Source organism: Micromys minutus (genome assembly GCF_963924665.1).
Source record: "Micromys minutus genome assembly, chromosome: 28".
Classification (NCBI taxonomy): domain Eukaryota; kingdom Metazoa; phylum Chordata; class Mammalia; order Rodentia; family Muridae; genus Micromys; species Micromys minutus.
In genome coordinates this window covers 1941042-1965148 of record NC_137963.1, presented here as the reverse complement: position 1 = coordinate 1965148, position 24107 = coordinate 1941042, and the positions used below count along the sequence as shown (strand labels likewise).

Here is a 24107-nt window from a genome sequence, read left to right as displayed (position 1 = left end):
AGCCTCAGCCAGAGATTGAAGTCCTCTGAAAAGGCAGCACAGCACACATTCTCAGAGTCAGGCAAAGGGTCTCCTACATAAGGATGCTCTGCCGCTCTCTTATCCACAGGGTCCCAGAAAAGTTAGGGCAGCTTCTGGTATTGTCATTTCCCATTAAGATGGGTAACAATGCCTGCCATATGACTTGCTGTGAGAGAAGTCAGGATTTACCTGTCTAGCCAGTGCTTGGAACAAAGTAAGGACTAGTCAATGACTAAGAGCTTCGTAATGACCTGACAGAACAAAACCAAGAAAATAAAATCTCAATGGATAAAAATGCATCCCATAGGTATTTCCTTGTGGGCCGGCCCAGCACAGTGTACCACACCTCGGCAGGTGGTCCTGAGTTAAGAAAACAGACTGAGCAAGCTTTGGGGAGCTAGGTAGTAAGCATTACAGCTCCATGGATCTTCCCTCAATTATAAACTATAAGGCTTAAGACTGTATAAACCCTTCTTCCTTTCAGACTTTCTTTTGAAAGTAATAGAATGTCTCCTACTGTAATAGAAACCATGTACCATTTTTGCACACGTGTTTATCAGGTCTAAGAGCTTTCTAGTAGTAACTTTGGGGTCTTTATATAGAATTCTGTTATCTACAAAATGATACCTTAACTTCTCTTCCCCGTTGTACCTCCTGTACTTTCCTCTCCTGTCTTACTGCTCTAGCTAAGGTTCCAAAGACTGTATTGATTGGAGACAAGAGACCAGACAGCTTTGTCTTCTATTGACCTTAACAGGCAGGCTGTAAATTTTCTCTGTTGAGCATGGTATTCCAATAGACTTTCAATATGTATAGGCTGCTTCCATTTCAAATGTCTTCCTGACTTATCATTAAGGAATGTTAGATTTTGTCAAAAGCCCTTAAAATTATGGGATTCCTTTTACTTGAATCTCTATATGTGATACATTACATTTTTATATTTGTATGTGTTGAACTATCTCTTCATTTCTGGAATGAGGCTGGCATGATCAAGGTGAGTTATATTTTTAATTCATTATTAAATTTATTTTGAATATGGAATATTGATCAGTTTTGCTTCTCTGTCTATTGGCAAATTTTGTTTGTAATCCTTTTTTCTTTTCTGTTTTTTTTTCTATGTTCAGTTGGTTTTGATAGCAGGATAATAATACCTTCATTAAAAAATTTAAAATCATACCTCCCTTTTAAAATTTGTAGAATAATTTGAAGGATATATGTTCAGTCTTCTTTAAAGACAGGTAAAATGCTATAGCTAATTTATTTGAGCCTGAAATTTTCTTATTTGAAGGAATGTTTACTACTGTTTCTTTTTTATAGAGATGTTTAAATTATATATCTCCTTTTGGCTTAATTTTGGTAAGTAATGTGTTTATAAAAATTCATGTCTTCTGGACTTTCCACCTTAGTGTAATGCAGTTTTTATGTTTATGGTTTTCTGAATTTCATTGGTGTCTGTTGCAATATCTCCCTTTCATCTTTTGTTTTATTAACATGAGTCTTGTCTCTATTTATTTTTGGTAGGTTTGGCATAACTTTGTTGTTTTTTTATTTCAAAGAAACAACCTTTTATTTCATTGATTCCATGTAGTTTTTTCTATTTCATTAATTTCTGCATTGATACCAACTGCCTTGTCATGTATACTGCTTTTTGTTTGCTTTCCCAAGGTTGTAAATTATGCCATTAAGTTATTTAGTAGAGATAAGTTTGGTTTTTCTAACATACAGGCCTAGCTATGAATTACCCTTTGAGGACTGCTTTCACTGGACCACATAGGTTTGGGTATATTGTGTTTTCATTTTCACCTGTTCCTATGCAAGTTTTAAATTTCCTTTGCAAGTTTTCAGGAACCTACCATTCACCATTCCACAACCTGTTGTGTAATCTCTGTGACTTTGCCTGATTTTGTAGCTTTTCTTGCTGTTGATTTATGGGTATTTCTTGTTGGCTACTGATCTTGTCTTTTTTTTTTTTTTTTTTTTTGATAGAAGTGGTTGTTGTATATTTTGAGTGTTTTTTCTTTCACCAAGTTTCTTGGAGTGGGGCTTTACTTTACCACCTTACCCAAAATTCCTAGAAGAGTATTTTCCAAACACAATAAACTCTTTATTCAGGGCAAACAGCAATGTGTGTGATTTAGCACTAGTGTTATTCATAAAGAATCGATGAATGCTTCTTGTCTTCCTGTTCTTTTGTGTATGCACATAAATGTGCATGACCACACATGGGCATGTGGAGGACAGGGGCTGATGTCACATGGCTTCCTTTTTCACTTTCTGCCCTATTTTTGAGACAGTGTCCTCTGTAAACCTGACTTGATACCTGTCCAGAACACCCTAGAATCCATCTTTCCCCATTTTCCTCCTCAGCACTGGCTTATAAATGCATACTGCCATGCCTGGCATTTTAGTGGATACCAACAATCCAAACCCAAGTCCTCCTGACTGCATCACAAGCTCTTTAACAACCGCAACCTTCCAGGTCTTACTTTAGTTTTTTTGGTAGGTAACCTAAGGAGATTAAACTCTACTGCAACAAAGAAAACAACTTGGCTAGCAGACAGCTGGTGTTTACAACTTGAGAAAAACCCTCTACAATATGAATGCCTTAAATTTTCCCCTTTAAAAATGGCCTGTGGCTTTGCCAAGGGTATGATAACTTGCCACATGGAGACACAGATTAAAGTTAGGTAATTATACTGGTTTCCTAGAGCTGACAAATACAACAGACTCTGTGACTTAAAGCACTAAGAATGTGTTCTCTCATAGTTCTAGGGTCATGCTCCTTCTGAGGCTCTAGTGAGAGGAAGCCACCTTTTACCTCGTGTGGCTTTTTCAGTTGCCAAGCATCTTCAGCTGAGCATCTTTTATCTTCACCTTTGTTTTCACAAGACTTTCTCCTCTCAATGTGTTCAGGTGTCTCCACTGCTGCTTTTATAAGGGCACCAGTTATTTGAGTCAATGCACACATCAATCTACCACAACTTCAGTTTAACTCCATTGCATCCGCGCTACACTATTTCTAACCAAAGTCATAGTCTCTAGTGTATCTAAATTTTGGCAGAATGCTACTCAGTTCATAACAGAAAATAGACCCAGTTTGCTTCATTCCACTGTGTACCAACTGAAGCACTTGCACTGACGTCTGACTATTCCTGTCCATCAATTTCAATTAATATTTGTACTGAAAATTCCAAACTTCAAGTAATTCCAACTTTAAGAAAGACAAGACTTTTTTCTTCATTCAACAGTAAATTTAGCCCTCACTTGATACTACCCTTTCCTCTCAGACTCCAATTTGGCTTGACAGGGAGGGCAACAAGCATTTCATTCTAATATGTAGCCTACTCCAAAGTTGTTGTCTTTAATTTTTTTAAAAATTGGATATTCTCTGTATTTACATTTCAAGTTTTGTCCTCTTCCCCCAAGCCTATCTCCCCTCCCCCTCCCATTGCCTCCATGAAGGTGCTCCCTCTCCCAAATCACCTTCTCCTACCTCAGCACCTTGTCATTCCCCTACACTGGGAAAATGAGCATTTGCTGGACCAAAGGCCTCTCCTCTCATTGATGCCAGAGCGTACTGTCCTCTGCTGCACATGCACTTGGAGCCAGGAGTCTCTTCATTTGAACTCACTGGTTAGCGTTTTACTCCCTGAGCGCTGTGGTGGGTTTGATTAGTTGATCATTTTGTTCTTCCCATGGGATTGCAAACCCTATCAACTCCTTCAGTTCTTTTTCTAGCTCTTTCATTGGGGTTCTTGTGGTCAGTCTGATGGTTAGCTGCAAGCATCCTCCTCTGTATCAGTCTCACAGAGCCTCTGAGGAGACATCCATATCAGGCTCCCGCCAGTAAGCACTTCTTGGCATCAGCAATAGTGCTTGGGTTTAGTGGCTGCATATGGGGTGAATACCTAGGTGAGGCAGTCTCTGAATGATCTTTTCTCCAATCCCTACTCTTCTATTTTTCCCTTTATTTCCTCCCATGAGTGTTTTGTTCTCCCTCCTAAGAAGGACTGAGGCATCCACTTTCTGGCCTTCTCTTTGAGCTTTATATTTAACTGTGTCCTCAACACACAATAAACAGAATGATCATTTAAGAGATATAGGCAACGTGCTTTCACAGCATTATTACAAAACATGTACAATGGACTCATGCACCCTATGCATAAAAGACTATTAATTCTATATTTGTTTTATATGACTCTTGACCATAAATAGTTAATGATCTGCTCCACATAGAAGTTTAATATGATAAATAAACTAAATAATTAGGCCAGCATTTGAAAAATTTGAGAAGTATTCCAAGAGTTATTAGGTGGAAAACAGGAGGTCACCATTGAAGTTCTCACTCTTCAGGAAGATGGTGTGAATGAAAATTAACTACAGGAAACTAGAGAAGAAAACCTAGAGTCTATTATATTATCATATGTATATGATAATATAGCTGTTTAATCAAAACGTTCATTTTCAAGTAAATATTTATTTCCCTGCATGATTTACAGAAAGAATATCTGCCTTCTAGGAACTCAGTATACTAAGGAAGCTGATATACAATACAAAGCAAATAGGACACCACAAGACATTATTGCAGCAATATATAAAAATAGATTACAATTTTAACATCTCCCTAGCCTAGAAATCTCACTTAGGGATCTCTAACAATAGATTTTTCTGTACAGATACACACAGAATGTTTATGTACTCATTATTAGTAAAAGGGGAAGGGAAGATAACAAAAATTGAGGAAAGGAATATGTCTCCTCTGAGGGACAGGCTGAATATGTTATAGAACTTATCTATAAAACTAATGAGGTACATCAATAACACACTGATCAAAAGATCAGAAAATTACATAAGCATAAAGTGCAATGATGACTGTTTTTGAAAAAAAATTAAGTAATTAAGAAAAAGTCTCCCTGTGTTTTTAACGATTTATTTAATTAAACCAAGTGCAAATTGGACCCCGGGGGTGTCCGATGGGAGGAAACAGAAATGCCTCTCTATTTCTGTGTTAGGTACTCTTCTACTCCTGTGATGAAACACTGTGTCCAAGAAAAATTATAAAAGAAAGATTTGGGAGGGGTTGCTGACAGTTTCAGAGAGTGAGCACATGATCATCATGGTGGGTGTATGGAGACGGGCAGGCAGGCAGTAGCTGAGAATTTATGTATTATCTGAAGGAGGCATAGGGCAGGGTTGGGGGAGAAAGTAAGGCAGGGCCTAGTGTGGAACTTTGAAACTTTAAAGCCCATCCCAGTGACACAAACCCTCCAATAAGAACATACCTATTCCAACAAGGTCATACCTCCTAATCTTCCCCAAACATTTTGATTAACTGAGGACCCAGCATCCAAACATAGGGAAATCATTCACAGTCTTCCTTTCTCTTCCTTCCTCTCCTTTTTTTTTCCTCCTGGGAGAATGAACACAGAGAAAGCTAGACACTGAATTACTTCTTAGCCCCATGTCTTCTATAAATAGTCCCATTTTAAAATTTTGAGAAGAGTATATGTTACCTTCGTGATGTAAGTAGCTAGTAAAATGAAATAAACTCAGAAAACTCAGAGTGAATTCCTTCTGGGAAGAAAAAGGTGTGGTTGGAAAATATTGATCCTTTGTGCATTGTTTTTCTGCTTCATGTGGATTCAGATTGCTGTGAACAACAGAATCAGAAATGAGTTGATCAACTAAGAGAGATTGAAGAAAATGAAAATGTTAACCACCTTTTTTTTTTTTCAGATGACTTTACATGACAGGAGGAAATAGAGCTAGAGATAAGAATGTTTTGTCCTCCTTATGTTGAGGTGAATGGCTTTAGCGGCAATCACTTGGATATCAGTGATGTTTCTTTCTAAAGACAACACTCAGTCTGTCTTATATTGATAAAGCCACTCTGATGACCAGTAATGAGTAGAACACATGAGTGGAGCCCTGATGAATTGTTAGAGACTTGCAGATGCTTTCTAACACCCTGGAAATCTCCAGAAGTTTCAGTTCCCCATGTTTTGTGGGTAACGTCACAACATCTGCTTCATTTCATTGGCTGAGGCACTAGCAGAGGAGAGAGCATCTGTCTTAGACAAAGTTTCTATTCTTACACAAACATCATAACCAAGAAGCAAGCTGGGTAGGAAAGGGTTTATTCAGCTTACACTTCCACATTGCTGTTCATCACCAAAGGGAGTCAGGTCTGGAACCCAAGTAGGTCAGGAATCAGGAGCTGATGCAGAGGCCATGGAGGAGTGTTACTTACTGGCTTGCTTCCCCTGCCTTGCTCAGCCTGCTTTCTTATAGAACCCAGGTCTACCAGCCCAGGGATGGTACACCTACCTCCCTTGATCACTAATTGAAAAAATGGTTTACAGCTGGATCTCATGGAGGCATTTACTCAACTGAGGCTCCTTTCTCTGTGATAACTCCAGCTGTGTCAAGTTAACCCAAAACCAGCCAGTACAGCAGCATCCCACAGGAGTCCTCTGTGCAGGGTTCCAACCTTGGCAGAGTTCCCACTGTCCAAAGAGTACTTGATTGCATTTCAGTTAGTACCCACCTGCCCTTCTGCAAGATGGCCATTCTACAACTACAGAGGCTAGCGACCGGCCATTCTTCCTCTTAAAGAAGTAGCTTCATCGAATTTTATAAGCTGATTCAATTACACTGTTAAATCCATCAAACGTTAGCTAATATGAGAAAACCAAATTTAGCTAACAAATCATTTCTCGTATCTCATAGTGATTTTACAGTCTTTGTCTGGAATACACGAGTGGAGAGCACTTTCCCAATTCTTCAGCCTCCAAAGTTGGTTTCTGCTCTTCCCTGTGAGTTGTTGCTATGCATTCTCTGTGGATACAGAGGCTCTCACTGTAACACCAACAAGTGTTAGTAAAAGATGATATTTCTTTATTTCTTTCTTTTTTAATGGCAGTGGTTTCTGAGCTTTGAGCAACCCCAAGTCTGAACAAATAAACTAATACTGACTTCTGGGAAATTCCAGGAAGTAAATAGAGTATTTCTAGGGAAATAAAAAACATAAAAAAAAATGGAACTGGCTTTTAAATTGAAGGAAGAGCCAATGCCATGAGTTTAATATTTTTGTTATAGCTGGCCACAAACTTACAGTAAAACCAACCGCTAATTTAAAATGTTGAATCTGTACATGAACTTGAAACTATGCTAGGCTGGATAGCTTATGGTAAAAGACATTGTTTGCTTTTGAACTTCTTTTAGTACTCATGAACTCTAAATTAAAATTAAGGAAGAAAAAGCTGGATCATCTTTTTTGACACAAGTCTATGCTTTCCTTCTTAAACTAAGAGAATAGTGATGATGAAGCTAACAGTCTAGGACAGAAGTGGCTTTGATCCATTTTAAATGGGGCTGCTCATGGACAGAACTGCCAGTGACCTTACAAAAAGAAAAAAAATGAACACATCAACAATTCAGTTCAAATATCATAGAAAAATTTAGAAGCAAATACTCAGGGGGAAAGAAGTGTCAGAAAAATATCAAACTTGGACGAAATGAGCATTCTGCCCTGAACTGTAGAAGATGTGTTTTTCTAAAAGTATATGAAGTCAGGTTGCCAAAATTTTATTCACTATTTTTGCATCAATATTCATAAGGAAAATTGGTCTTTAGTTTTCTTTCTTCATTGGATCTTTGTGTGGTTTAGGTAGAAGAGTAATTGTGGCTTCATAGAAGGAATTGGTTAGTGTTATTTCTGTTTCTATTTTCTGGAAGAGTTTGGAGAGTATTGGTATTAGGTCTTCTATGAAGGTCTGATAGAATTCTGCTCTAAACCCATCTGTTTCTGGGCTTTTTTTGGTTGGGAGACTTTTGATGACTGCTCCTGTTTCTTTAGGGGTTATGGGATTGTTTAGATGTTTTATCTGACCCTAATTTAACTTTGGCACCTTGTATCTGTCTAAAAAATTGTCCATTTCATCCAGATTTTCCAGTTTTGTTGAGTATGGGCTTTTGTAGTAGGATCTGATGACTGTTAGAATTTTCTCAGTTTCTGTTGTTATGTATCCCTTTTAATTTCTGACTTTGTTAATTTGAACATTGTCTCTGTGCCCTCTGGTTAGTCTGAACAAGGGTTCATCTATCTTGTTGATTTTCTCAAAGAACCAGCTCTTGATTTTGTTGATTCTTTATAGAGTTCTTTTTTTTTCTATTTGGTTGATATCAGCACTGAGTTTGATTATTTCCTGCTATTTATTCCTCTTGGGTTCATTTGCTTCTTTTTGTTTTAGAGCTTCTAGGTGTGCTGCCACGCTGCTAGTGTATGCTCTCTCCAGTTTCTTTTTGGAGGCACTCAGAGCTATGAGTTTTACTCTTAGCATGGCTTTCATTGTGTCCTTTAAGTTTGGGTATGTTGTGCCTTAATTTTCACTCAATTCTAAAAAGTCTTTAATTTCTTTCTTTATGTCTTCTTTGATCAAGTTATCATTGAGAAGAGCATTGTTCAGCTTCCATGTATATGTCGGCTTTCTGTTGTTTTTGTTGTTATTGAACATCAGCCTTATTGTGTGAGCTAGAATGTGTGCTTTGAGCTTTAGTAAGGTTTGGGGTTTTGTTTTTGTTTTCTTTTCTTTTCTTTTTTTTTTTTTTTTTTTTTTTTTTTTTTTTTTTTTTTTTTGAATGTAGGTGTCTTGCATTTGAAACATCAATATTCAGAATTAAGACTTGATAGATTTTTCCTTTGAGGAGTTTGAGGTGTCCTTCATTATCTTTTTTGATAACTTTTGGTTGAAGATCAATTTTATTCGATATTTGAATAGCTACTCCAGCTTGTTTCTTGGCAACATGTGCTTGGAAAATAGTTTTCAAGCCTCTTACTCTGAGGTAGTTTCTGTCATTGTCATTTTTGTATGTTTCTTGTATATAGCAACATCTTTGGTCTTTTTTGTGTATCCAGTCTATTAGTCTATGTGTTTTTACTGGGGAATTGAGTTTATTGATGTTAAGAGATTTTAAGGAATACTGATTTTGTTTCCTGTTATCTTTGTTGTTATGTTTGTGTGGCTATCTTCTTTTAGGTTTGTTGCAAGAAGATTACTTTCTTGCTTTTCTTAGGGTGTAGTTTTCCTCTTTGTGTTGAAGTTTTTCATCTGTTATTTTTTGTAGAGCTAGATTTGTGGACAGATATTGTGTAAATTTGGTTTTGTCATGGAACATCTTGGTTTCTCCATCTATAATAATTGAGAGTTTTGGTGAATATAGTAACCTGGGCTGGCATTTGTGTTTTCTTAGGGTCTGACATTTTCCAGGATCTTCTGGCTTGAATAGTCTCTATTGAGAAGTCTGGTGTAGTTCTGATAGGTCTGCCTTTATATGTTACTTGACCTTTTCCTTTACTGATTTTAATATTCTTTCTTTGTTTTATGCATTTGGTGTTTTGACTATTATGTGATGGTGAAATTTCTTTTCTGGTCCAATCTATTTGGAGTTCTGTAGGCTCCTTGTATGTTCATAAGTATCTCTTTCTTTAGATTAGGAAAGTTTTCTTCTATAATTTTGTTGAAGTTATTTACTGGCCCTTTATGTTGGGAATCTTACCCACAGGTTTGATCTTCTCACTGTGTCCTGTATTTCATGAATGTCTTGGGTTAGGAGCTTTTTGCATTTTCTTTGACTGTTGTGTCAATGTTTTCTATGGTATCTTCTGTTCATGAGATTCTCTTTTCCATCTCTTACATTCTGCTAGTGATGCTTTCATCTATGACTCTTAAGAAACAGAAACTGAAAAAAATCCCGTCCAAAGCTGTTTCTCTATTTCTCTGTCCTGAAGGCTCCAGGGACAGGGGTCCCTTAGAGCAGAAGTGGTGGTCTTACCTGTGCTCTGAAATGTGTCAGAAAGCCTGTGAGAGGGGTTTTTCCCAGAAGAGTCTGGGTAGAAAGAGCTCTATCACTAAGTGAACTCTGGCCCATATACAGCCATCAAACCAAGATATTATTGCTGATGCCAAGAAGCACATGCTGACAGCAGTTTGATATAGCGTCTCCTGAGAGGCTTTGCCAGATCATAACAAATACAGAGGCAGATGCTCACAGTCAATCACTGAACTGAGAATGGGGTCCCCAATGGAGGAGTTATAGAATGGATTGAAGGAGCTGAAGATGTTTGCAATCCCATATGAACAACAATACCAACCAATCAGAGCTCCCAGGGACTCAACCACTATCCAAAGAGTACAAATGGTTGGACCCATGGCTCCAGGTGCATATGTGTCAGAGGACAGCCTTGTTGGGCATCAATAGAAAGAAAAGCCCTTGTTCCTGCAAAGGCTCTGTGCCCCAGTGTAGGGGAAAATCAGGGCTGGAAGGAGGGAGTAGGTGGGGGGGCACCCTCATAAAAGCAGGGGGAGGGTGAATGAGATAGGGGGTTTACGGAAGGGAAACCAGGAAAGGGGATAATATTTGAAATGTAAATAAAATATATCCTATAAAAAAAGAAAAGAAAAAAGTATATGGAATGCCAGGTTAAAGTTAAACTAAAATAAAATCTACGTTATCTTGAATCCAGTTTAAACATCATATGCCAACTTCTTTCTATAAAGTTTAAATGTATACAATGTTCTGGTTTTCCATATAATGAAGTTGAATTCCATTATGTCACCAACAGGAGTGTAAGCTATTTCCATTCTACTGAAAAGTGACCAGCAGCTGGAAAAGAAGTGAACTTTAAAGGCCTCAATAGCATTTGCAGGAAAAAAAAAAAGATTATTTTACAGTTTAAGTAAACCTTTGAAATCTAAGAACCTGTGAAGGTCTAAGAAAAAGTGAATAGATGCCCATGAACAAAATATCCACACACATATAACCATTGGATGGTATATCAGTCAAGAATAGAAAGTCTCTCAGGTCTACCCCTATAAATGTTCAAGCCAGAGAAGACATATGAATACTTGGAAGGCAGCAAGTTTTAAAGGGAAAGGTCACAGTAACATTTTCCTACTTTTTCTTCTAAATGAATCTAACATGTTACTCCTGTATTTTAATGGCATGATTCAGCCCAAAAGTATGTGTTACTTCTTTGAAAAAAAAAAAAAACTACAAAATATTTTGTTATGTAATTTTGGGCCATTTGATTTTCAACTATAGTTTTACAAATACAACCCATTCATTGAAACAAATTAACATGAGTTAGAAAATACGTTATAAAAGAATTATTAGATTAACTCTTCATTTGGGTAATGACACAGTACAATAGAACACACACCCACTGCCCAGTCATCTACTGTAACTTTAAGTTGTTTTGGGGGAAAATTTTTCATTTTAACCCTTTTCAATTTTGGGACTGCAAATCGGACCTTTCCTATAGAGGTCTACTTCACTGCTTGTTGGCATTCACAACCACAACGCTACCCACAAAGTACAGAAGGAAAATGTTGTATCATCCTGAATATGCTGACTGATGACTAACAACACTGGCAAACCATCCTCTAAGGAGATAGCCTCTGAGGGCCATGTTCTTAGCTAATGACAACTGTACCTTTTTGCTGCATTCCTCATGAAAGAAGGGGGAGTACTTGTGTATGTGGCCTTTGTTATTAAAGTTCTAGTTCTCTTTATAAGGGCTTCCATCTTCTAATATCAAAATGTTGACAGGTAAGGATCACAATGTATTCTTTGGGTGGGAGAAGTAAAATATAGACTATCATAATGAAAATTTCCATGAAGCAGACTTTAAAATTCCCTTTTCTGGGCTCTCTCCCCTATCTGAGCCCAAAGGCTGAAAAGACTCCCAGGAAGAAACATTCTCAGAAGGAGCTATATAATAACTGTAAAGATAAGATTATCTAAATTGGACACTAATGGGCAGAATATGGATGATACTATACATAAAAAAAGAAAATTGCTGAGCAACAGGTCCAGGTACTTCCCAATTAGAAATCAATCCAGTCAGTCAACCATCTCCATGGGTAACCTGTATCCTCTGCCTCAGTCTTGGAGATCTTCAGAAAGTATACACATACTAAAATGTGAGTCCTATCGCTCATGGTGACCAACCTATACCCTTTGAGGTGCTTTTGAAACAACCTCTGCTGCCTTGAAATTCAGCAACATTTATACTCAGATTCTCTTTTATTTCCTAATTCTCACTGTGATGTTTTGTGATTTTTTTTAATGTATCTTCTTGTTAATGAAATTAACTGAATTTCACATTCAGTCACATGCTGAGAAAATAGAAAAATAATTGGTCTCCTTTCTGGGAAAACATAGATATTAAATTCATGGACCTGTTCACATTATAAAGCTATTTTTTCTGGTCTGTAGGTACTTCCCATTTCATCTAGAACCCTGCTACCCTGCCTTTGCTTCGACCTTAACAGGTCCTACAATCTTTTCAGTCTCTTCTTTCTCTGTTTCCTCACTTTGGGGGCCTTTAAGTGCTCAGTCCTTTAAGATTGACAGTTTTCTATGTGTCACCTCTCCTATGGATCACATAAGGAAATCCAGCAGTAGTTATGAATGTTCAGTTTTTGGAATCTATTCACCATTCTAACACATCTTGCCCTGTTTCTTCCTATCCCTCCTAGGATCTCTCCTGGTATATTGCAGTAACCTCCTCTCTCTGTTCTCAGACTTACACAGTGCTGTAGCAGTCTCTGCTCAACAGAATAGACAAAAAATATCACCATAAAATACATATAAAATTAAACATGCTGGAGCACAAACCTTTGCTCCTGAATCTAATACAACAGCATTCTTTGTAGCAAGCCAGTGCTGAACATCCTCCCTTCTCTTTTGGAATTCAGCCCAGAGGAAAACGTATGGAGTTCTTCCCTGGCAATGCTGGTAATGAATGGGATCTCCCTTCTCTACTCTATAATATACTACACAGCCTGTAACAAGTCTCTTGTTATCTTATATATCTTCTTTACTGAAGTACAAGTTCCATGAGGGAAGGAAGGAAATGCGTGTTCGCTCTTCCCTACCATCTCCTTGATGACAATCTAAGTTAATATCTGTTGAGGAAAAGAAAAATATATTCACTGGGTAATTATTATGACCATTTCTATACATGTAGAAGACATCTCAAAACTACAGTTGTTTGTATTATTGTAAAAGGCATTTAAGAATGAGGCTATATTATCCTGAAGATATTACCTTCAAAGTGTTTCCTGGGTTAAAGTGTATCCAACTTATAAATGCACACCACTAAATTAAATTCATTCTAATAAAGGAAATAATTATCCCCCTAATATTAATAATATGCATGTAATAATAAACATATGCTAATGTTTTCCACTTTCTCAGAAGTAGTAAATGTTTTAGCTGAACTCTTGACCTTCTACCCCAAACCACTTGGTAGTTCCCAGCCTCCTTTCTATTTTTATGTGACCCATGTGACAAGGGCATTAGGATAGTGAGTGAGTGTGTGTTTGTGCGCACGCACTCACTTTTCTTTCCCACCCTCTGCTGGTTGAAGAAGATTTGTTGGCTTACCAAAGCCAGAAGGTGAAAATAACTGCCAATCTTTTATTAGGAAACTCTGTTCTTCTGAGTTTTTACAAGAAAGAGAAATAAAATGACTACAACTCTGTTTAAGCCAATATTTTTATTAGAGAAACTTTTTTGTGTTGTGCTAATATTGCAGGCAATAAAATTATTGCATGAATTTATAAACAAAGGATTTAAGTCCATGTCAATTAAGAACTTGAATAATAGAAAAAAACCTGTCTTTTAACTACTAACTGTCACTTTGTGGGACTATGTATATATTATGCCATTTACTCTTGATAATACCTTCCCAAGGTGGGTTTTATTGTACATATTTTGCTGGTAAAACTGATAGGGCTCTTGAAATTTAGATTTTTAAAGACAGCAAAGTCAGTTCTGGAGTTCAGAGCTCGATTCTGTAAGCACAGCCCAAGGATTTCCACCTCTCTGTTTTTCCATCAGAAGTATGCCCTCTCTCTGGATGACTTGGAATTTAAAATGAAATGGGCACTGTTGACTAATCTACAGACACATTGGTGTTCTGCAGAAGTAATGTGATTCAAAGCCCTTAACAGGACATGGAATAACTATTAACTTGCAACTCAATCTGCAATTTGGCCATGGATTTCCAGATACTTAATCTGTCTGGACCAGATCTAGTTGTTGCCCTCATCTAACTCCAGTAATGGAGTCTGCTGAGACAAGCAACAAAAGCACTGGAATGAAGTGGAAATGGGTAACCCCAGACAGAATCCCCATTTACTTGAGCAGTCTGGAGTCAAAAGCAAACTCTTAATCCAAAAAGCATATGTATTGTCCAGGTTTACAAATTCCACTGAAGTGGTTCTAAAAGACATTAAAAATGTAACATAATTTTCCAGCTAGGAATACAGAAGGGAGTTTGTTCAAGAATCGTAACAATGGCAACAACAACCCAAAACCCGAAACATGCTGTCACCAGAATCACAAGGTCTTTCTATGCAAGTAGGTACATATGCTATACATTTATATATCAATGCACATGAAAATAAGTCATCCCTTGCAAACATGGAAGTAGCCTTCTTGTGGGTTAAAAGGGGCTCTTTCTGTTCTTCGGTGGCAATGATTTCAGTTGGCTTCAAATCAGTGAGGCAACAAAATTGCTGGTAAAAATCAAGCCCTGGATGCCTTTCCTATTAACAAGGGCTCAAGTTAGACTGCTGAGAGTATGAAGAAAAGACACATCACCTGGCTTTTAAGTACGTACCAAGATCTCGATACCACATTAGATTAAGGCTTGTCACCTTAGCATTAGGCTATGTATACAGAAATGACACTTGGGACTGGAGAGGTCGTGCAGAGGTTAAGAGAGAGTATTGTTCTTCTAGAGAACTCATGCTGGGTCCTGGTGGCTCGCAGAAGCTATACCTTTCCCTTCAGGGAACCTGATACTGTCTTCTGGCCTCTGGATTCACACATGGTGCACACACACACACACACACACACACACACACAGCCTTTGAAAATCTTCAGTTCATCACACTACTCCATCCACTAATGCAAAATTCTCTTCCCCAGCCATCATTTCCAAAACTGATTGCCCCGAGTTCCTCTTGCCATATTTTTTTTCTTTTTAGCCCAACTTGTAAAGCTTTCATAAATTAAGTTATTCGTCCCCTGTAGAATACACTTCACACAAGAAATATGCTAAGAAAAAGCAAAGCATAAGCTGCTGGAAAACTGGATGCTCAGGGCCTCTCTCATACTGTCTATGACTGGGTACCGAGCTTTATCTTCCCAAACCACTTAGAGTTCTTATCTAGACCATTTGGAAAACCAAGCATATTGTTTCATCTCCAGCCAGCGCTATTCCTATCATCTCACACTGGAACATTGGTGAAGTATTCATGATTCATGTACTGTGCAGCTGTCAGAAGGAATCTATAACAAATACCTCATGGCTAATTTATGATGTGAACTATTGTACGTGTTACAAGTAATGAGAACCTGTTAGCAAGGGAGACCACAAAGATGCCCTGAAGAGTAATAATGTGTGCAAAACACCCTTAAGAGTTCATTTTCTCTTTGGAGATTTTATCCTACTTTTTTATATGTATGAGTATAAAAATTATAAGTCATTCCACATGTACTATTGGAAATACTGAAAAAAATGCAAAAAAGGCATAGGAATGTAAAAAAACAGATTAAAATGTTTAAAGAATTTTTTGGAGGAAAAGATGTGCCAAAAAATACACATCACCCTCAGTATATAAATTATGATATTTTTATGTAAGGTGTTTCATATGGGGTATTTTGGTTAAAAGTTTTAAGTACATTTTAGCTGTTGTTTCTCTTAACATGTCCAAAAATTAAGGTATGTTAGAGTTACTATTTTGAGCATGAATAGGACCTCAAAATTTGGTATGGTCATCTACATAAAAATGTGTATGTGAGCCCTTCATGGTATCTTTTAGAGAGGGCTAATTCCACCTTAACAATTATGCCCATAGTTCCTTAGTGCTCAAACTTCACAAAGACAGCAGAGCAAAAGGAGGTGGGTCTCTTACACTTTATCACACAAAATATCAGGAAGCTCTAAAACTCAAAACCACCTTACATGTGGTAATTAATGTTGTCTTAAATTATGGAGTTACTCAATTACTGAGTTACTGAGTTAAGGCTAACACACATATTTGAATACACATACACACCCTTAGCACCCCTTCCCATAAAATATTGCTCTTCAGTATTTACTATGTGGATGAAGAAGGAATGAGAGGCAGTATTTCATATGTAAATGTTCTGCAGGCAGACATGAATCCTATATGCTGCCTGTTTCTAGAATGCTACAGATTTCTGCTGGCCACAACGAAAAGAAAAAAGAAAAAGAAAGAAAAAGACGCTCTGTCTTAGTTAGAAATTTATGGTTTTACTGCTGTGAATAGATACCATGACTAAGGCAACTCTTATAAAAGACAGCATCTCATTGGGGCTGGCTTACTGGTTCTAAGTTTAGTCCATTATCATCATGGAATGAATTATGACAGCATCCAGACATGACACCAGAGGAGCTGGGGGTTCTACATCTTGTTCAGAAGGCAAACAGGAGAAGAATGGCATCCAAGCAGCTAGAAGGAGGGTCTCAAAGCAGAGACACACCTCATCCTACACACACACCTGCTAATAGTGCCACTCCCTGGGCTAAGAATATACAAACCACCACACACTCAGAGTGTGGAAGAAGAGGTTAATTCTTGAGTACAGGCAGCATGATCTTAAGCAATGGATACAGACACACAAAATTCTAGTGACAACAGTAAGTGAAGCTTTGTTTCTTTCAAGAACTTACAAACAACAGAATCTTCCAGACTCTTAAGGTGCCACAGTCTACAGATAAACATATTGTTAGCAAAATGCATATTTAAGACTTTAGAACATTCCAAATGATATGCATAAAACAGATTTTTTTTCCTTACTGACATTAATGTACCTTCAGCAGATGAAAACCAGGAGATGGCTTGACTCAGAGAAAAGGGTTTTGTTTTGATGTTCAGATGCTGAGGATTCTTTGGTAACTGTTCTTTAAATTATGAAATAAAGGTTCAGCTATCTGCAGTTACTGGTACTAGATAACCAAGACACAGCTCAACTTTTGATTTTCTTGTTCCTTGTTACTACCAACCTGTGACTTCACCACATTCTTTCAGACCTAGCCTTCCTTGATCAAAAGATGCACATGAAAGAGTTCTAAGGCTTTGCAGACGCCTCTGTCGCTTTTTGCTTCTTGCTGCAGCCATGGAAAACCCCACTGTGTTCTTCGACATCATGGCGGATGGCGAGCCCTTGGGCCGCGTCTCCTTTGAGCTGTTTGCAGACAAAGTTCCAAAGACAGCAGAAAACTTTCGTTCTGTGAGCACTGGAGAGAAAGGATTTGGCCATAAGGGTTCCTCCTTTCACAGAATTATTCCAGGATTTATGTGCCAGGGTGGTGACTTTACACGGCATAATGGCACTGGCGGCAGGTCCGTCTACAGAGAGAAATTTGAGGATGAGAAAACTTCATCCTGAAGCATACAGGTCCTGGCATCTTGTCCATGGCAAATGCTGGACCATACACAAATGGTTCCCAGTTTTTTATCTGCACTGCCGAGACTGAGTGGCTCGATGGCTGCATGTGGTCTTTGGGAAGATGAAAGAAGGCATGAACATTGTGGAAGCCATGGAGCGTTTTGGGTCCAGGAAGGGCAAGACCAGCAAGAAGATCACCATTTCCGACTGTGGGCAACTCTAATTTCTTTTGACTTGCGGGCATTTTACCCATCAAACCATTCCTTCTGTAGCTCAGGAGAGCACTCCCACCCCATCTGCTCGCAATATCCTATAATCTCTGATCTCACTGAAGTTCTTTGGGTTCCGTATTTCCCTCATTCCCCTTAAAGTCTAGCTGGATTGCAAAGTTAAGTTTATGATTATGAGTAAAAACTAAATAAGAAAAAAAGAAAAAGAAAAAGAAAGAGCTCTAAGCTTCCAACAAAACCAGTACAAATTCTGTACATTTAAAATTGAAAGCTATTTTTATTTAAAAGGCATATTTATATACATATATATCTTTAAAGTGGGAAATAAAAAAAAAAAAAAAAAAAAAAAAGCATGTTCTTGGCCCTGTTGTGTAGATCTTTTCTTCAAATTGAAATATTCCTTCTTAGAGAAAGGCAGTCTTCCCAAACATGAGAAGTAAAGGAAACATACATACAAGGCCTAGGATGTAATAAAGTTTACAAGGCTCAGGAACATCCTGAATCTTACAAGGCACAGCCTTAAGGCTACATAAACAGTAGCTGTTGCTGGGAAAAGGAGATACTGTTGGGGTTTCCTGGTGGGAAAGTCTAAAAATTCTATTTTTCTTTTTAATACTTTCTAGTTTATATTGAATGTAAGTAATACACCTACAGTATAGATTTCATTTAATTTCTAAAAACAGAAACTGATTATAGCAATTATAACATCTTAACATAATGATAACAATCGAACAAGTTATAAACTAGCTTCTTCGAAGGCATCAAAATTGTTTAGAATGAACCATAACTCTGGTAATATGATTTGATTATAAAAAGATTTTTTAAAAGAGACACTTTTTTAGTGAGTTGAGTTAAATGTCTTAAGCAAGAAATATATAAAATTGAATGTGGCTCAAAGAGCCCCAATTAAGGACCTCTGAGCTAAACCATGACTCCAGGACTTCTGTTATTTGGTATTTCAAAGGAAACCAGGTTTAAAGTTTTATTTTAACTAAATTTTTCCATGCATTCAAGACCACAACTCTCATTCTCAATAAGCTATGGATTAAAATAAAATTTGGCTTCCATAAATAGAACATGCTTCTCTCTCAATAATTGAACTACACTGTAAACTGGCCCTTCCCAAAACTCTTCTGAACACTAATAATAACTGATGACCATTATTTGTACTACATGTTTTCCAAATTCATAAAGATCACTGAAAACATTGAATTATGCACAACAAATTTTTAGCTTAGCCAGCCTTATGCCTTTGACTCTGCCTAGTATTGTCTACCAATTAACTCGGTTATAACAGCCAATAAGAGCAAGTTTGTCTATCACAGCACGATTGTACACGTGTACATCCTTGAACAGCACCTGCTTAGTTAAGTGAAATTTTCTTTAATATTTCCCCTTGGGTTTTTATTCTGTAACATTGGTCTTAATGCTCTGTGTTTATTTCATCAACCAGTAAAAAATATATAGCCTAAAGATTATATAAGAGTACTCGAATCCCCAAATAATGTAGCACCTTCTAATTCAAACATATTTGCAGATGTTATCCTTTGAAATTGTGTTTGGTAATTTTATTTCTTGAAGAATGTGATCAGAAGATGTTTAAATCTTAAAGCTGTTTTATAATAAATGTATAATAAAAAGCTAGCATTCTCAACAGGCACATTTGTTGTGCAGACCATGTTATTTTTACATAACCAACCTCAACACGGTACTTGTTATCCGTTTGTTTCTGGTTTTTACAATAGCTGTGCAGTGCACATAGCCAAACAAGTAAGAAATCACTGGATGTGGCCGCTGTCTGTGGAGAGAAGGAACAGTTTCTCAGAAACTGGAGATCCACCTCAGAAAGTAGAGAAAACTAGTTACTGCAAAAGCTTGCTAGGTTTTTATAAGAGTATATAGCCAGGGGAGGCTTCGCAAAAGAAGCTGGGTCAGCCAGGTGGATGGCGTGGGGACCTCTTCAGACAGATGAGGTGCTAACAGTTGCAGTTAGCAGATCTCAGCCAGCTGTTAAGGTCTTCTAAGAAACACTTTAGATTTCTGTTTCCTAGCAAAATCTAGCTCAGGTGCGGTTTCAACCTAGCAAAACGCAGCTCTGGAAGGCACGAGGGGCGGGAAGTCTACTCTTTGCTATCATGTCTGTCATCTTCTGGGCCCGTTTTATGACCTAACATGCACGTTGCATGTTTCCAATTATGCTTGGGAAAAACAAGGCTCAAGCCTAATCTCAGATTCCTCTGCCACAGATACCTCACATTCTTATTCCCTTGGATGCTCTGGTTCTAACCTTTCTTAACTCACTAGGCATATGGAAAGTCACAAAATAGATCTTCTGAATGGCTCGGTAAGATATAGGATGATTCCTCAAGTGTGTGAGACTTTTGTTCAAACTCCTGTTAGGCACACTGATGAAATACACGTGAAGAGTATAAGCTTCTACTGAGACTTTAAAGATCTTCACACTAGACAACCTGATGAAAGGACCATATCCATGCTCTACGAGCACAGTGATGAGTGGATATCCAGATCAATTCGGATTTTGAGAAAAATTTGAATTATTGGGATGTGACACATAGCAGGAGAATCACACATAGTGGTTCTAGATTTTAAAAGACACACAACATTTCCAAAGGAGCACCGAGCCATGTTTATGTTGAAAGAAAGAGCTGGGGAAGAAGCAGAGGGCCTGGGAAGGTCTCCAAGTATGGACGGTATTTGGTGGACAGTTCACACCAGTGAGCAAGACAGAAAGGAAACTCTGGGAAATGAATTTGGAACCCAAGGATCAACTACATGCCTCCTGAGATCAGATGCCACAATAAGAGATTCACAGTAGACACTGTTGTGTTTAAAAAAAATATCTCCCTCTACTTTACAAATTTCATTTAAAGGAGTAGATTTTTGACTGAATCTCAGTTAATTAAAAAAAAAAAAAAAACGCAAAAATGCGAAAGAAAAATTACCCCCAAATACATTAACATTCAAAATCTTAAATGATTATACCAAGTAGCTACAAAGTATAGTCACGTAAGTAAATATACAGTGACAAATATGGATACTTGTGTATATACTGATACGTTTATATTATGTTAAGGTGTTGTTCAGATTTTATGCCACCCATTGTTTTTTATAGTTCTGTAACATAGAATTTATGGTTTGATAGCACCACACAAACATAATATAAAGAAAATATACATTTGCTCTTCAAAGACTCTTTCAGTTAAAAATTGTAGGTAGAAGGAGACTGCCTTTTAACTAAAGTAAGTTTCATGAGTTAACTCTGTAAAGAAAGCAAACCATCACTCAGACTATCAGGCTTACTGGTTAAACTGAGAACTAAGTTAAATGCCCCTCCTCCATTTGTCATACTGTGCTCTGCCACAGATGTCCAGACTCTGCCAGTAGGAAAAAAGGCAGAGCAGAGGCCAGAAGGGAAAGTCCATAACCCGGGTTTCCCTTTGTGGAGTTAGACACTGCTACTCCTCTCTGGGTACCCAGTCAGGAGCAGGGATTTGAGGTCTATGTTTCTCCTTAGGGCATTTACACACCAGTCAGGGAGGGGGAAGCAGATCTGGAGACAAGCAGGTTCTGGTCTGATTGGAAGAGAGTATCCAGTACCCGGAGAGGTGGGAAAAGAGAAAAGCCATCTTAGGCATGGCTCTTTTAGGCAAAGGGCTTCCTGTGGTGATCTTTACTGAAACATCTCCCAGGGATGATCCTTGCTTCTTTATTGGGCGTGAATGTTGGAGCAAACACTTTATTCAGGATGAACCAGGTATTATATACCTCTTGGAGGAAGGGCATGAGAATATCCAGGAAGAGAAGGTCATTGGCTGAAGGCTACAGCTATCTAAATGCCTCATTAACCTAGTGAAGAGCTCCAGGTGCTATCCTAAGTGACTGACAGCCCATGGTCTTGGTTGTATGTTCCAGAGAAGTTGAGTGTCCTATTTGTGTGTTCCAGAGAAGGTACACAGATTGGAAGAGGCTCTATTCCTGCCATTCAAATCTCTGAGATTCTCCATGTTTGAGCTCTCTAGTTCTTATTCCTGTCTGGTAACATAGTTTCACATGCCCTACACCCTTTCTCTCTTGCCCTTACTTTTGCTCACAACTCCAACCAGTTCCTCAACACAAATTAGAATATAGATTAAATATTTTTAAAAACCCAATTATTCTTAAACTTTTTGAATTTACCAGTTTATAATATCCCTATCATGCAATCCCATGAATATATTCCAAAAAGCACACATTTTGGTTTGCCAACCATTACTTCATACCATTCCTTTATTAAAATATGAACAAGAAGCAACAATACAATCATAGATGAAACTACTAATTTACTTTAATTTATAAAGTGTTCAGGTACAAGCAATTGAAGCCAAACATTACTTCTTGGTGAAGTCAAATGCCACATCACTGTGCCTTACAATGCACATTTCAAATGAAGATAAATACCAAGGGAAGCTTGTATGTGTGTGATTCCATGTTTCCTTATTCTAGCAAAGTAAATAGCAACAGGGGAATCCAACCCAGAAAGGATCTGGAAAGCACCTTGTTGAATGGGTTCTCTGTTCCTTCTGCCTGAGTGATTCCCACTGTCTTAGCTTTGCTGCCCTCCTCTGGAATCCTTGTATCACCTGATTCTCTTTTGCAAATGACATGGAATTAGTACTCGATTTGTGTTTTTTGTCCAACTTCTGATTGATAACTGGAGATCGCCCTGTAATCATTATCTCTCATTCCCGTGATCTATTCCATGACGACATGAGTGGGCTATTTCACATGACATTGGTCCCCGGTGAACACTCCAGAAAACTATTTCTCAGAGTATTTCTGTAAACAGAGGACATGACTTTCTAACCCTGACGCTAAGGCACATCTTCCCTCATTATATTTTATTTAATAATTGCCTTCTATTCTCTTAGCTACTGCCTTCCTTATTAATTACACTGCAGTTATCGATCAATATATTAAATATGATTGATAGCTTCAAAGACTTTGAAATTTTGTATTATATTAATACGGATTTGATATTTATCCTGACATATTTTTATAGAATGTCCAAATCTATACCTTGTTCAATAAAATAACACATCTATAGCACATAGATCAGGGATAAAAAGAATATCTGCATTGTGTTCCATGAAAAAAAAAAGAAGTATTGGCTAGAAACAATATTACCCTGGTAGCACTTGTGAGAATGGCTAATCAACAATGACTAGTCTAACTTGAGGTCCAGATCACAAGAGAGTGTCCTTGCCTAACAATACCTGGATGGCCAGGGACCTCAGGCTCCATAGGCCAGAGACCTAGGATAGACCCAGACATGATTGAGAAACAAAGTGAATGAAATAATCCCTAATGACATTCTGCTATATTCACAGATGGGTGCCTAGCCCAATCAGCAGAGGGGCTTTATCCAGCAACTGATGGGAGCAGATGCAGAGATCCACAGGCAAATACTAGACAGAGTCAGGAGGACCCTGAAGTGGAGAGAGAGGACAGATTCTAGAAGCCAAGGGGGTCAAGCACACCAGGAGAACGCGGCTCTCAGAATCAACTAAGCAGGGCTCACAGGGGCTCACAAAGACTGGAGTGACAGCCACAGAGTCTACATGGGTCTGAGCTAGGTCCTCTGCATGTATGTTATGGTTGTTTAGCTTGGGCTTTTATGGGACTTATAACAGTAGGGGTGGGGATGCTGTTTCTGACTCTTTAGCCTGGTCTTGCGTTTTTTTGTTCTACTGGCTTACCTCATCCAGCCTTAATATGCCTTGTCTTATTGTAACTTGTTATGCGTGTTCAGGTGATATTGATGAGAAACCTGGTCTTTTCTGAAGGGAAATGAAGAAGGAATCGGTTTTTGGAAGAGAGCAGATGGGAGGGGCACTGGAGGGAGTGGAAGAAGGAGAAACTATGGTCCAAATGTATTGTACAAGAGAATTACAAAACACAGCACTGCCCGTTGAAATGTCTGGCTATATTATTTTACATAATGCTTTCTCCTCCTCTGTGACTTTTACACCCCTTAAAGCAGTTCTCAACAGTTAGGCAACACTCAACATACTTGAGAAACTTGGCACAAGAGAATTTTTATGTAAGAAAACTTCTCATTCTTCACTTCACACAAGCTTCCAAGTAGGTCTACCCTGCTGTTCCAAGGAGGAAAACCACTTTTGGAAGTTGTCTCAGAGCATCTCTGTTTGCTAGAGGATAGTAGGGGTTATATGTGCAAGAGCATATTTTAGGAGACACATTCCCAAGAAGTGAAAAAAAAAAGCAGTTATCACAGCATACAAATGAATACAATTTATTAATCTAATGTAATGTGTCCCAATTCTGTCAACATATAATTATAAT

At 37.9% G+C, this 24107-nt stretch overlaps 1 pseudogene across 1 annotated transcript; it reads left to right on the top strand.

Annotated features, from left to right (window-relative positions):
* The first annotated feature begins 17216 nt into the window (after window positions 1-17216).
* Window positions 17217-17812, top strand: LOC308438521 (peptidyl-prolyl cis-trans isomerase A-like; annotated as a pseudogene). The gene has a single exon. The product of its transcript is annotated as a peptidyl-prolyl cis-trans isomerase A-like (transcript).
* The last annotated feature ends 6295 nt before the right edge of the window (window positions 17813-24107 follow it).